This window comes from Carlito syrichta, unplaced genomic scaffold (assembly GCF_000164805.1).
Source record: "Carlito syrichta isolate Samal-C Ts95f unplaced genomic scaffold, Tarsius_syrichta-2.0.1 Scaffold42011, whole genome shotgun sequence".
Lineage (NCBI taxonomy): Eukaryota > Metazoa > Chordata > Mammalia > Primates > Tarsiidae > Carlito > Carlito syrichta.
Window position 1 is genome coordinate 1 of NW_006986107.1, and position 13567 is coordinate 13567.

The 13567-nt window shown below is 40.4% G+C and overlaps 1 pseudogene; it reads right to left on the bottom strand.

Moving 5' to 3' along the window:
• Positions 1-12287: 12287 nt before the first annotated feature.
• LOC103249409 lies at positions 12288-12740 on the bottom strand (annotated as a pseudogene).
• Between the last annotated feature and the right edge of the window lie 827 nt (positions 12741-13567).

The window sequence follows — 13567 nt, forward strand, 5'->3', positions numbered from 1 at the left end:
CCACTATTCTTTTTAAAAAATTGGATTTGCGAAATGACAGTGCACTCTCTTTTGAACTGGTAGTGGATCTGAAAGTCACACTCCTAGAAACAGGAGTACTGTCAATGTCAATAACCCCAGGTTCTGAAGGGGCATTTGAGGTGAAACGAATAGATGTATTAGCTAAGATGCTAGAAATGACTGTGTGGAATTGACAGGCTTGTCAGGGATAACCAGGGTCATGGTGGAATGGACTGGATGAGAGGTGAGAAAAGAAAAAGGATGGGAATCTACATACAAGAATATCTGGGATTTCCTTCCGCAGGAGCAAGGCTTGAGGAGAGGGGTATGGGGCTAGAAGCACAACATTTGGGTTGTGCAGGCAGCTCACCTCTGTCCCACCACAGTTGCAGTGGAGGTGGCTGCAGCAGGAGCAGTGGTTTTGCACTTGCCCTTGGGGGGCCCATGACTGGCAGCTCTGGGTGGGGGGAGCTCCTTGGTGGAATATCTGAGGCTTATTGTCCTGCATAACCTTCTCCAGCAGCAAGCCTGGAGAGCGGGACACGCTGGCATTTCCTTGGGGAACTTCTCCAGCTGCAGGAAAAGCTTGGGGCTGGGTCCCGGAGGATGGCTGCATCAGGCCCAAGAGTTGGGACTTCTCCAGCAGAGCTGTGTCCCCTGGGATTGGTATGTTGTTCCCAGAAGGCGCTCACTGGAGACACCTGGGACTTTTCACCCAATTCTTTATTGAGTATGAGTAAGGGAGGTTTCCCTCCAGAAGCCCAACTCTGCGCCTCAAGGAAGAGAACTTGACCTGGGTCTCTAGGGACCTAGATGTCAATGACAGCTTCTCCTTGTTAGGGTGGACCCTTTATTGACCCCCTGTTCTTTGGCCTAGACCTGATCCTCCTCTAGCCTCACCTTTCCGGGGGTCCTTGGGACCTCCCCTCGCTTTCCTCGAGGAGCCCGGATGGTACCAATTTCATAGAACTGACAACCTGCTGGGGTGGGGGGAAGGCAGGAGGGTACACTTGCGGCTGAGAGGAGGGATCCTTGAGAAGGTCAAGTGTCCATATTACATCGAGTTCCCCGCCCAGGGCGGGTTTCCTCTCCCGGGCTCAGCTCCAGGATTCAGACGGTGGGGTGCCCAGAGAGGAGTCCGTGGCCTGCAGGAGAGGACACCGCTCCTTCCGGGCAATGCAGAGTCTTGGGGTGGAGCCACACGACCCAGATGTGGGCTCAGCAGCCTGCGGGCAGGAATAGGACGAGGGCCAGGTTCAGGAGCCACGGGGCGGCCCTGGCCAGGCTGAGGAGCTTGGCAGAAGGCGAGGTCAGGTGAACCAATTTAGCGAGGAAGAAACTGAGGAAATTGCCCATGGCGAGCGGGTTGTGAGCCTGTGATCGCCAGAAGGGTCAACCGAGGAGATGAGCCCCCGAGCGACCAACCCCTCTCTCAGCCAAGCACACACTGGCCAGCCCCGCACCTGTGACGTCTCAGTGGGGCTCGTGACACGGACGGGGAGGGTCAGGAGGGTGCGTGGGTCCAGCCGAGCACCCAGAAGAGGCGACAACGGGCACCGCGAGAGGCCCAGTCATCCGCCGGCGCACTTGGACTTTCTAGCATCCGGGGGCTTCCTGCTGCAGCTTGCCGGTGATTTGCAATAGGTGGGGTTCTCTAGGGGGATGGGGGTGGTACTGCCAGGCTTGGACACCCGGTGGCTGAGTGTAGCTGAGCTGGTCACAGGGGCAAAGCCGCCTCAAGCTCAGCTCAAGAGCAACTGAGGTCCTACCAGGCTCCTCCAGGACCTCTTCCATTTTCACGGCAGCACTAGCCGAGGGTCACCCGCCCAGCCGCAAAGGGTCCGAGGAAGTGACGTGGTTGCTGGACTTGACTGGGTGCTGCACCAAATGACGTCTCTTCCCAGTAGGTGAGGTCTCTTCATTTCTTTTCACAATGGGTAAAAATCACTTAAGCTTTAGAACATTCTTCAGGTGATCCATGTGGTAGTGGCCTAGCCAGACTTTTGTGTTCCTCCTTATCATGTACACGTCGGGTTTTTGTTGTTGTTGTTGTTGTTATTATTGTTGTTGTATTCTGTAGTCCCTCGAGTAATTAGCACCGTGGCATATCTGTAATGAACTCATGACCGCCTCGGAAGAGGCCAGTACTTCAGCTCCTAAATTGCCCATGGCTGGCACTGGGCTCCAGTCTCCTCAGGACATACAAGGCAGGGAACCTCGATTATCACCGTAGCATCTCACCACATTTCTCTTCTCAGCTTTGCAGCCCAGCCCAGGTGTTTGTTTGTTTGTCTTTTGGTGTAATTTGAAGGATGAAAATATGTAAGATCATACTCTAGATCAGTTTTAGTCTATCCTGAATAAATTCACCAGTAGATTTTCCAATAAACACGAGAAGCTGGTTTCTTTGGCCTTCCTGGAATGTGTCTAGAAAGCTAATACATCATTTCTTTGCAAGTTAATAGTGCAGTAATGTCTTGGATGAAAATATGATCAACACAATGTGGTCAATGTGACCAGCCAGCTAGGTCCACACTTCCCTACACATTATTGCCACCTAAATAGAACTCTGGATGGTCTTATGTCCAAGAGAGGAAACACGAGCTCTCGGGTGTCAAGACCTGAAAAACAAGTATTATTTTCCTAGGAGTTGTAAGCTTTAGCATGGCAAGAGAGATTTGGAAAATCCTATACACGACTTCATCTATTTTAAAAATTGTTTTTTGGGTTATTTCATTGGGTTATTTTCTCTCTTGGGCTGAGATTGTATATCAAATGACATGCAAAACCAAAGTCAGAAACCAAGTCAGAGATCAGTAAAAATATTTTTCTATTTTTTACTTTTACAAAATTTATTTAAAAATTACATTGACATAATTAATATACTACAAAATTGTTTTCAGTCTTCTGCTCATAATATTTCCTTAACGGTATGTTAGAGAAAATTGGGACTTTCATCCCCTACAAGCCTGCAGTTAAGACAAAAAACAGTTTTGCTCAGACCCAAATTCTCTTTACAAGGAGGAGAAATACTATATGTCCTTTCTACCCTCTCCAGGAGCAGAAATGGTCTCAAGCGGTTGTATTTAACAGCAGTTCTTTGATAGCATTTGAGGAGAGTTCAATAAGAAATAATCTCTTGATTTTGTTTGATTAAAAAAGAACTAGCTGGAAAAAAGTTGGACCCAGATATTTTATAAGAACTCAGAAAACACATGACCCATGTCAAACTTTTAAAAAAATTTACACATATTATTCCTTGAGCAATCAATCAGTAAGGATTTAGTATATCATCATTTCTAATGGGGAAATTGTATCTGTCCCATATTGTTGACTTGAAGATTAAATTCAGTAAGTTCCATGAAAATATTTAAGTTGTATAAAAATGCTTTTTGTATTTTTTGTTATTATTTTCTTACTGCTATATACTTTTATATGACAGTGCCTTTTGTTATACTGTTTTGGAATCCATACTATTGTTCAATAGCTCAATCGAATGCATGACATTTTTGGTAAGTTTTAGAATAAAGCCATGGATATTTCTCAACATCTATCACTTTACAACATATTCAGCAACTAATTTACTTATGTATTTCTTACTTGAATTTTGTTAAAAATCTACTTTCAGTCAGATGCTTTACTTCATTCAGACTTTGGCAACAATTTTCAAGATTTCTTAGGTTTTTGGCCTTGTGGACCAGTTCTGGTTTCTTAGATCCCTTCATTCTCCACAACCCTTTTCCTCCTCCTCCTCCACCTTCTCCTGTGTTTCCACTTCCCTCTTCTTCTTCTTCAAGATCTTTCAACATGTAGGGATTATGCTGAGTTCACAGTTTATACAAAATGATCTGTGGGCCTGTCTTTGGCAATCTCTGACCTAAGAGCTTGTGTAAATCAATTCTTTGAATCAATTACTTCTTCCCCTTCTTGTCCTTACTCTCTTATAGTCTCAAATCACCATATCATCCAGAGAGCTTCTGCCAAAACATAGCTCAGATCATATCATTCAAACCTCCTCATTGGATTATGCTAAACAAAAGCCAATGACCTCAAAGTGCCTCCATAACTCTCCATTTGCTTTCTGATTTCATTATCTTATCCTCTCTGAACTAAGCCCCCTTTTCCCCAACTCACTAATGTTTTTTCTGTTCTTTGAGTACTCTATGAAAGTTTTTGACTCTTTGCCTTCTCATCTGACTATTCCCTCAACCTAGTATACTTATTCCCCAGATAGGCACATAGCAGATTTCTAAAACCCTTTCATGTTTCTTCTTGAATTTCACATTCACTCTAATTACAAAGTTCAACCTACCCCCAACAGAAAACAATCATCATGCCCCTTCCCTGCATTCTCTTTCTCTGTAGCACTAAACCTACATATTATTTGTTCTACCTTTTCACTTAATTTGTATTTATTTACACTTGTGTTTATCTATTTGCTAGTTTTTGTTACCTGAAGCCCCCAAGTAGGGAATGAGGATATTTTCTGTATTGTTCACTGCCATATTCCCTGAACATACCTATTAACCATATTGAAGAATACTACCTGGCATTTGTAGGAAATCAATAAGTCTTATTGAATGGAAAAAACGATATGATTGTGAAATCCATACCTACAACTTACTGTTGGTGTATCTAGCTAAGTTATCTATAACCCCTAAACCTGTTTCTTCTCTTGTGAAATAGATCATTGTAGTTCTCACCTCAAAAACTCATTAGGAGAACCAAATGAAATTAAGATGACATGCAACAAGTTGTAGTTATTCAGCATGAACTAAGCAGGAATCTGGTTTAGGGAAGTGTAGAAAGATATAGCAAACATGATAACATTCAGAACAAAAAGTGAGTTCAGTCCTTATATAGAGAGAATACAAACCCTTGAATACACAGGGACATAGGATCTATGAACAACAAAGACATAAGTTTAGAAAACAGTTATATTTATTACATTTGTTTGCTTGAGTGAGCCCAAGATGGTGATGTTATCAGAACAGTTGCATAATATTAGAGATGAGGAGTACCTGCAGCATTACATTCACAAAATACTCCAAATGGCAGAGATTTCAGATTTCTCAGGATTCCAAAACTGGCAGAAACAACAGTACTAAACAGATGAAGGAGAGAAATGGAAATAAATAGAGCCAGACACTGTGGCTCACAACTGTAATCCAGCACTTTGGGAAATGAAGATAGGTGGATTTCTGGAAGCAAGCAGTTCAAGACCAGGCTGCACCCCCATCTCTACAAAACATAGAAAAATTAGCCAGTCAAGGTGGGGTGGGTGTCTATAGTCTTAACTAATCGAGAGACTGAGGCAGGAGGAGCACTTGGGTCCAGAAGTTTGAGGCTGTAGTGAGCCATGATTATGTCATTGCACTCCAACTTGTGCAACAAAGTGAAACCCTGTCTCAATTATTGTTGGGAGCCGGCCGTGGAAGCGTGCCTGAGGGTTAGGGATCCAGGCAGGCTGCGGACCCTGAGACCACTAGGATGAATTCAGGAGCTGAAGGCCCATTCCCTCTTCCCTTCTTTACTGTTTGGCATGATCCACTAGCAGGGACTTTGATGATCTAAGCATGAAGTTCTGAGAGTACGACAGGCATGGCTTACTTTAGGAGTCCACTGTTCCCGTTTCTCACAGACTGTGGTTTCAGCTTTAAACTTAACATAATTCAAACTCAGGTCACATTTGGGAGCCTTTAATATGGTACAAGCTTCTTTTAAGATTTAATAGTATATTTGTAGAATTAGTATATACATACAAAGTGTTGTTTCAACCTTAATAATACAGATAAATATCTAGAGCTACTAGAAATGGCCCAGCACAAACTTTGGGCTGGGCCACATTCCTAAAGACTTAGCATGAACTTTGGGCTGGGCCACATTTCTATGGGCCCAGTGCATACTTTGGACTAGGCTGCTTTCTTTTAAACAGGGTTTTAGCTACGGTTAGTATAGGGTTTGTTTACCTATTATAGAAATTGAATTTATTTTATTCATAGAAAGCATTGTAGAATAGGTTATGCTACGTCAGTGAATTCTGTCAGTTCGAGCATGATAAAACATGATATTTTGAGGTTTAATAAGAATACAGCTAACTTTAGAAATTACATTGTTTCCATCTTCTACATTTGCAGTTTTGTCTTTAATACAATTTACAGTTTATATTTGGGTTTTATTTTTTAGAAGCTTTGTTGCTGGTGATCAGGATTAGGAATTAGAAACGTTTATAAAAGTTAAAATAGATTTATAGGATTTTGAAACAGCCATTTTGTTAAGAGATTGTAATCAATTGTTCCCAGAAATGGCCCAGTGTGATCTTTTGACTGGGCCACATTCCTCAGGAATTGGTTTGCGCTATAGTGTAGGTAGAATTAGCGTAAATAGAGAGGAATTGGGATTTAGGTTGGTTATTAGGTGTTGTGTATGCATAGGCTTTAAAAGTTATTGATTATTAGAATATTATGATATTAGAATTGTTGTATTGCTTTTAAGAAATATTAACCAAGCATGAGGAACAGTGAGATAGTTTTGGGATCCCCATTCATCATGCTTGGGGAAACACCTGGTGGGTGGGGGACGCCCCTCATCCACCTGGCTCTATGTTCATGTAAATGTTTTGTGATTTAATTGGGATTACCCTTCCTCTTACTGCAGGAAACACCTGGTGGGTGAGGGATGTCCCTCATTCACCTGGCTTTGTGTTCATGTAAAGGTTTTATGATTTAATTGGGATTGTTCTTCCTCATGCCTGAGGAAACACCTGGTGGGTGGGGGGCGCCCCTCCTGCACCTGGCTTTGTGTTCACATGAAAGACTTGTAAGACTGCCTGTGTAAAATCTGGGGATAAATACACGCTGTAAACTCCCAATAAACGGCTTCTGCACTAGACAGAGTCCAGTTTCTTTCTTTCTCCCCAGTCTCTTTCTTTCTTTTAATATCTATCCCTACGAATCGCCAACACCATCACACCTTCCAAGGGACCTCCTAAATCTCTTTTCGGGGGCTGGCCCCCTGAAAATATATAAGACAGAAACAGAGGGATTTCATATATATAGCCGGGCTCGTATATACAGGCTCAGCCTGTAATCCCGCGCCTTTGGGAGGCTGAGGTGAGTGGATTGCCTGAGCCTGCTGTTTCGAGACCCACCTGGGCAGCAAGACCTCATCTCTACAATAAATCAAAAAATAAGCCGGGTGTGGTAGTGCGCACCTGTAATTCTGGCTACTTGGAAGGCTGAGACGGAAGGATCGCCAGAGCCCAGCAGGTCGAGGCTGCAGTGACTGGGAGCAGCCACTGCACTCCAGTCTGGGCGACAGAGTGAGACTCCAACTCAAAAAAAAAAAACCAAACAAACATATATATGTATATATATGAATAGCATAATAAATCATTGACAATGAAAAACTTACATAAAGATATTGCAGTAGATTCCTCAGGAAGACTATGTAAGGACAAGCTGAGGCAAGGTAGGAATGGGAATAAATGGGAATAAAACAAATATGTTCAAAAATAAAGAAAAAAAAGTTTATTATTTCCACAGACAGATAGGGCCCAAGGTTTACAGGCCAGTACACCATATGCTTTAAGGGAAGAGGACTTTTAAAGTTTTTATAAGGAAACAGAAACAGTGAAGATCTCCAATAACTGCATTCTTGGGTGTTGATAACACTGGTCTTGCTTTCTTGGCCTTTGTCCAGGCAATTGGTCTTGTGATTCCACTGGAGGGCTGGTGGGAAGTCACAGGAGGCTGTATTTCTGGAAAACAAATGCTTAGAATAAAAGAGTAGATAGGACAAAATACATTTAAAGGTTATAAAAAAGTTATCAAAAGCTATCTCCAGTGAAACTGGTTTGTCCTTGGCAAATGATTAGAGGATGTGGAGCACAATAACTAATTACCAATGCATGTGAGAAGAGGAAAAAAGAAACACAGTTAAAATGGCTACTTTTCAAAAATCAGCTCCAAATAGATCACAGACCTAAATGTAAAACCTCAAGCTATAGAAATCTTAGAAAACACAGAAGACACCCTTATGGAAGTTGGACTAGTCAATCATTTCCTGACCAAAATCCCAGATGCCTATGCCAGAAGAGAGGATAGACAAGTGAGACCTCCTCTAACTGAAAAACCTCTGCAAAGCAAAGAAACCATCAAGAGAGTGGGAGATAGCCCACAGAATAAGAGAAATTATTTGCAAGCTGTTTATCTGACAAGGGCCTAACATCCTGGACTTACAAGGAACTCAACCATGCCAAAAGGAAAAATCAAAAACAAAAGCCAGCCCCATAAAAAAAAAATGGGAAAAAAACATGGACAGACACTTCTCAAAAGAACATGTATGAGAAGTCAACCACACATGAAAAAATGTTCTGCCTCACTAATCATCAGAGAAATGCAAATCAAAACCAAATTGTGATACTACCTAATTCAGGTAAAAATTACCATCATTAGCAAAACAAAACTGATGCTGGCAGAGTACAGGGCAAGTTTGTACACTGTTGGTTGGAGTGTAAATTAGAACAACCTCTGTGGAAAGCAGTGTGGTGTTCCTAAAAGATCTAAAAGCTGACTTTCCATGCCACCCAGCAATCACCTTTCTGGTAATATACTCAGAGGAACTCAAATCATGCTATTAAAAATATACCTGTACACACGTGCTAATTGAAGCATTAGTCACATATCAAAAATGGAACCACCGTGCTGCCCATTGAAAGTGGATTGGATTTTAAAAACATGGTTTATATACATAATGGAACATTACGCAAGCATCATGAAAGACAAAATTGAGACTTGGATAGACTTAGAGTCTATAAGACTCAGTGCTCTATCACAGAAACAAATAACGAGTATTACATGTTCTCACTCAACAGTGAAACTTGAACAATTATCATAATTCTGTAAGAAAGGGATTGGCAGTAGTGGAGGTTGCCAGTGGGCGGGGGGGAGGTACAATATATCAATAAGAGTACCTGATCCCAAACCAGGTGATGTGGGGACCAAAGTGAGCCCCAAAATGTACCTGTAGAGTAACCATTTGTATACCTAACCCCGAATAGTACCATCTTTATAATAAAAATTTTTTAAAAAAAATTTAATGGCTGCTTTCAAATGTCTGCACTTTAGCTAGGGCAACTCTATTTTGATTTTACCAATTTTACTCTTTCAACTATCAAGCCTAAAAGTGTCCGCACAAAACAACTCTTGAAAATACATAAAAACAAAAACTGAGAGGCAAGAAAGGAGAACAAGATACTCACAATATTGTTTCAAACTTCATCACTCCTCTCACTGTAACTAAGAGAACCCACTGGACAACAATATAGTAAATATATAGAAAACTGGAAAAACCCTAAATAAAGTTAATCTAATTTAGAGAATTTCCAGTCTAACAATAGCAAATAAATTTTAATAATAACTGTGAAACATTTGCCAGGCCGGGCATGGTGGCTCAAGCCTGTAATCCCAGCACTTTGGGAGGCCAAGGTGAGAGGATTGTCTAAGCCCAGGGGTTCTAGACCAGCCTGGGCAACTTGGGGAGACCTTGTCTCTACAGGAAATAAAAAAAAATTATCCAGGTGTGGTGGCAGGGTCCTGTAGTTCCAGCTAATTGGAAGACCGAAGTGTAAGGATTGGTTGAGCTCAACAAGTCAAGACTGCGTTGACTGTGGGTGAGTCATTGCACTCCAGCCTGGGCAACAGAATGAGATTCCAACCAGAAATAAAAATTGCAAGGATATATCATATTCTGGGTTATAAAACAAAAGTAAATACATTTTAAAGTATTACTAACATACAAATTATAATTTCTCACTACTGTATTAAAGCATAAATTAGTAATTTAAAATATCTTTATAAATTCCAATTATTGAAAATTGAACACCATATTTCTAAATAACCCCATGTTAAAAGTGATCACAAGAAAATTTAGGAATATTTGGAATTTAACAAATGGAAACATAAAATACAAACTTGTGGGACAAGTCTCAAGTCATTTTTTACTTTAAAGTCTGTGTTTATGAGATGTAGATTAATCAAAATCTAAGTTTGCAGCTTAATTAACCAGAAAAGCAATGAACTTTATTAAATGAAAAAGACTGAAAATGTAGATAAATATAAGTACATAGCAGGTCCAGAAATTCACAAAACTTTTGATCTTTTGAAGGAATTTCAGTCTTTGCCACAAACGGTTTTGGAAAAAATTGAACGTCTTATGTAAAAAAGTATCTTGACCCTTATTTTGAACCATATTTTAAAATGAATTAAAGACCTAGGTGTAAAACCTAATGCTATAAAGTATATTTTTTAAAACATTGGAAATTGTTAGGTAGGATTCAAAATAAAAATGTTTTAAAGGTACATTGATTTTCATCAAAACTAAGACAATTTGGTTTCTTAAAAAGATACTTAAAAATAAATAAATAAACCGTGCAATCCCTCATATCCCCTCCCACTGTGGGAGCTTTTCTGTCCTCTCCATAAATCCTGCTTTAAGACATTTTTTTAAGTAAATAAATAAACATAACACAGAAGAAGAGAAAAAATTATAAAACCATATCTGTGAAAGAACTGGACTACATTTCATGTAAACACTCTCTCAGTAATTAAAAAAAACTCAATAAAATGTGCGTAAAGAATTGCATATATATTTTAATAAAGACGAGATATGGATGCAAGACAAGCACACAAAAAGAATGGTGTTTGACAATGTTGCTCAAGAGGGAAACACAGATCATTCATGAGAAGTAAGAATACAATAACTTTTATAAAGAATTAGACAAGAAACATATAGAACTGAAAAATTCACATGTAGAGACCCTACAAGGAAAATTTCTAATAAAATACAAGGTACACTGAGTCCAGAAATATGTTTAAAATAATAATATTAACATTCAATTTAGATCACTTCTGATATGCAATGATAATTTAACTTTAGAACACAGATAAGGATAACAGCCATTTCTTTTTTTTTTTTTTTGAGTTGGAGTCTCACTCTGTTACCCAGGCTGGAGTGCCATGGCACATTCACTGCCACTTAGCATCGGCCTGCTGGTGGGCTCTGGTGATCCTTCTGCTTCAGCCTTCCATGTAGCCAGAACTACAGGCTTGCGCTACCACGCCCGGCTAATTTTTGATTTATTGTAGAGATGGTCTCGCCAAGCTGCCCAGGTGGGTCTTGAACTCACAGGCTCAGGCAATCCACTTGCCTCGGCCTCGCATAGTACTGGGATTACAGGCTGAGCCACTGAGCCTGGCCAACAGCTGACTTCTCATTGGAAACTTTATAAGCCAAAGACACAGAAGTGACCTCTTGAAAGTATTGAAAAAAAATTAATACATTTATGCCACAAGAAATTAATGAAGAATGACACAACCCTAGAGACAGAAAAAGCATTTGCTCAAATTCAGTACTGATTACTGATTCTTGATTCAAGCACTAAGCAGAGTAGAAAGCAAATTACTTGATGTGTTAAAGGAGTCTAAAAAAAGAATGATTAAAATTAACTGTATAAACTCCTTAAAATTCAAGAATGTGATAGGAATTTCTGTGGGCACTACTCCTCTTCAACATTGAATCGAACCTTCCAGCCAGTACAATATAACAACCAACATTCTATATACAGATATAGAATTACACACAAAAGATAATGCATATAATAACTGTAAATAATCAGTTGTGTTCCTGTAGGCCAGATACAAACTAAAAGTTCTGCTGTAATAGATATTCTGTAAAGCAAAATAGTATGTAACACACAGGTATAACTCTAAGAATATATGTCTCAGTACATGCAAAGGCCTTCAGTCATGAGAATATACTGTAGCACAAGAGCAGGCAATACAAGTTCATTGGTCACACAGTCAGGAGAATGAGGCTAGCGTTCAGTGCTGCACTCGCTGTTGCAGTGGCTCTGTTGACAGTCCTCCTGGTCTAGTGACTCTGCTGTATTGCGTTTCACCCTCTCTGCATCAATTTCTGTTTTCTTTTTCTTTCTTCCTTCCTCCTCCTCCTCCTCCTGCTTCTTCGTGTATTTAACAGTACGGTTGCACATAGAATGCTAACAGCACTTTTCTTCATATTTTACAGAAGGGCTTGAATGTACGGACTTTCTATTAGTGATCACAGCACAGCACATCCAAATCCAGCACCTAAGTTAGATGCATTATAATTTTCTCAGAATTTAAAGGCTTAATGGCAATAATGGGGGGAGGAGGGAACATAAGTTTATTTTACATAACTGAACGAAAAATAAATTCAAGAACTAGTAAATAGAATCTAATATGGCCTCATGCCCCTCGAGGGGGCTCCCGGTTTGGGTGGGTGATCGCTATGTCCAAATAATCTCCTATCTGAAACTTCTGCGACTCCTGGGTCATGGAGACATCAGTCCCCTTCCTGCCAGACATGATGCTGGGCATCTCCTTAACACAGTAGCCAGCTCTTTTGACATCGGTGAAAACTATGGCAAAATTGAAGTGTGTGCCCTTCTTTCTAGCTTCTGGGTAGATTTCTTTCTCTAAACTAGTCAGTTCTTTCAAGGTTGCATCCACCCAAGTGCAGACCTGCAGCTCGCCGGTCGGCACGTTCCGGCGGGAGAACTGGTGCATGCGGTGGGGGTGGCGGTTGTTGGTGGGGAGGACGCGCAGCAGCAGCAGCGGCATGTCTTATCAGGTGGATCGCTTCTCTGGCTCGTTCGTGATCTCCTCCTGGGTGACCACGCGCGACTCCACCGCCATCTTCCTCCTGAATTGCAACACTGTGGGCTACTATTAGTGAACAAAATTTTCTAGTATTGAGAAGAAAGCTGGTGGGAAAGGGAATGCAGAGAGGGAAAAAAGAGAGGGAGGGAGAGAGGGAGGGAAAGGGGGACAGAGAGAGAGAAAGAGAGAGTTAGAGAGAGGGAGAAAGGAGAAACTCGCACTCATCTGGGTCCCTCGATCTAACTTTACATGGAACCTTTGTAGCTGAGTCTCATAATCAGTGAAGGGTTTTGTTTTGCTTGCCTTAGATGCTTGAATTGAGTGTCTGTCACTTGCAACACAGAAAGAACTGACCAGTAAAACCTTTCTCTGCATGATTTTGTGAATTCAGTGTAATTATTATGCATTAACAAATTCTGTTGGCAACTACCATTAATTATTTTTAGTCTTTTTAAAAATTTTCTACATTTTGTCATTTAATAAGCTGTTTTCATGTTCAGATTTAAATATCTTCAAAAATGCATAAAGGAATTATGCAGATACTATAAAGACTAAGATACAATATATAAACTAAGTCCATTTTCTCTCATGCCAAAAAGCATAAACCACCTGACCAAAATGATTGGTTCTTTGTCAAAGTAATACTTCTCCCCACAAAAAAAGGAATAAATATTCTTACAAATTTAAGACAGCATATGGACAGAAATTATAGCCTATATAACACATGCCTAATTTTTATTTTACATAAAAAAGCTAACAATAGTGCTTGAAAGGTATTATAACTGAGGCACTGTTAAAATTATAAAAATTGTTAAAGCAATTCAATTGGTTTTCAAAAATTACATGAGTGAGACAGTAGTGCCAAA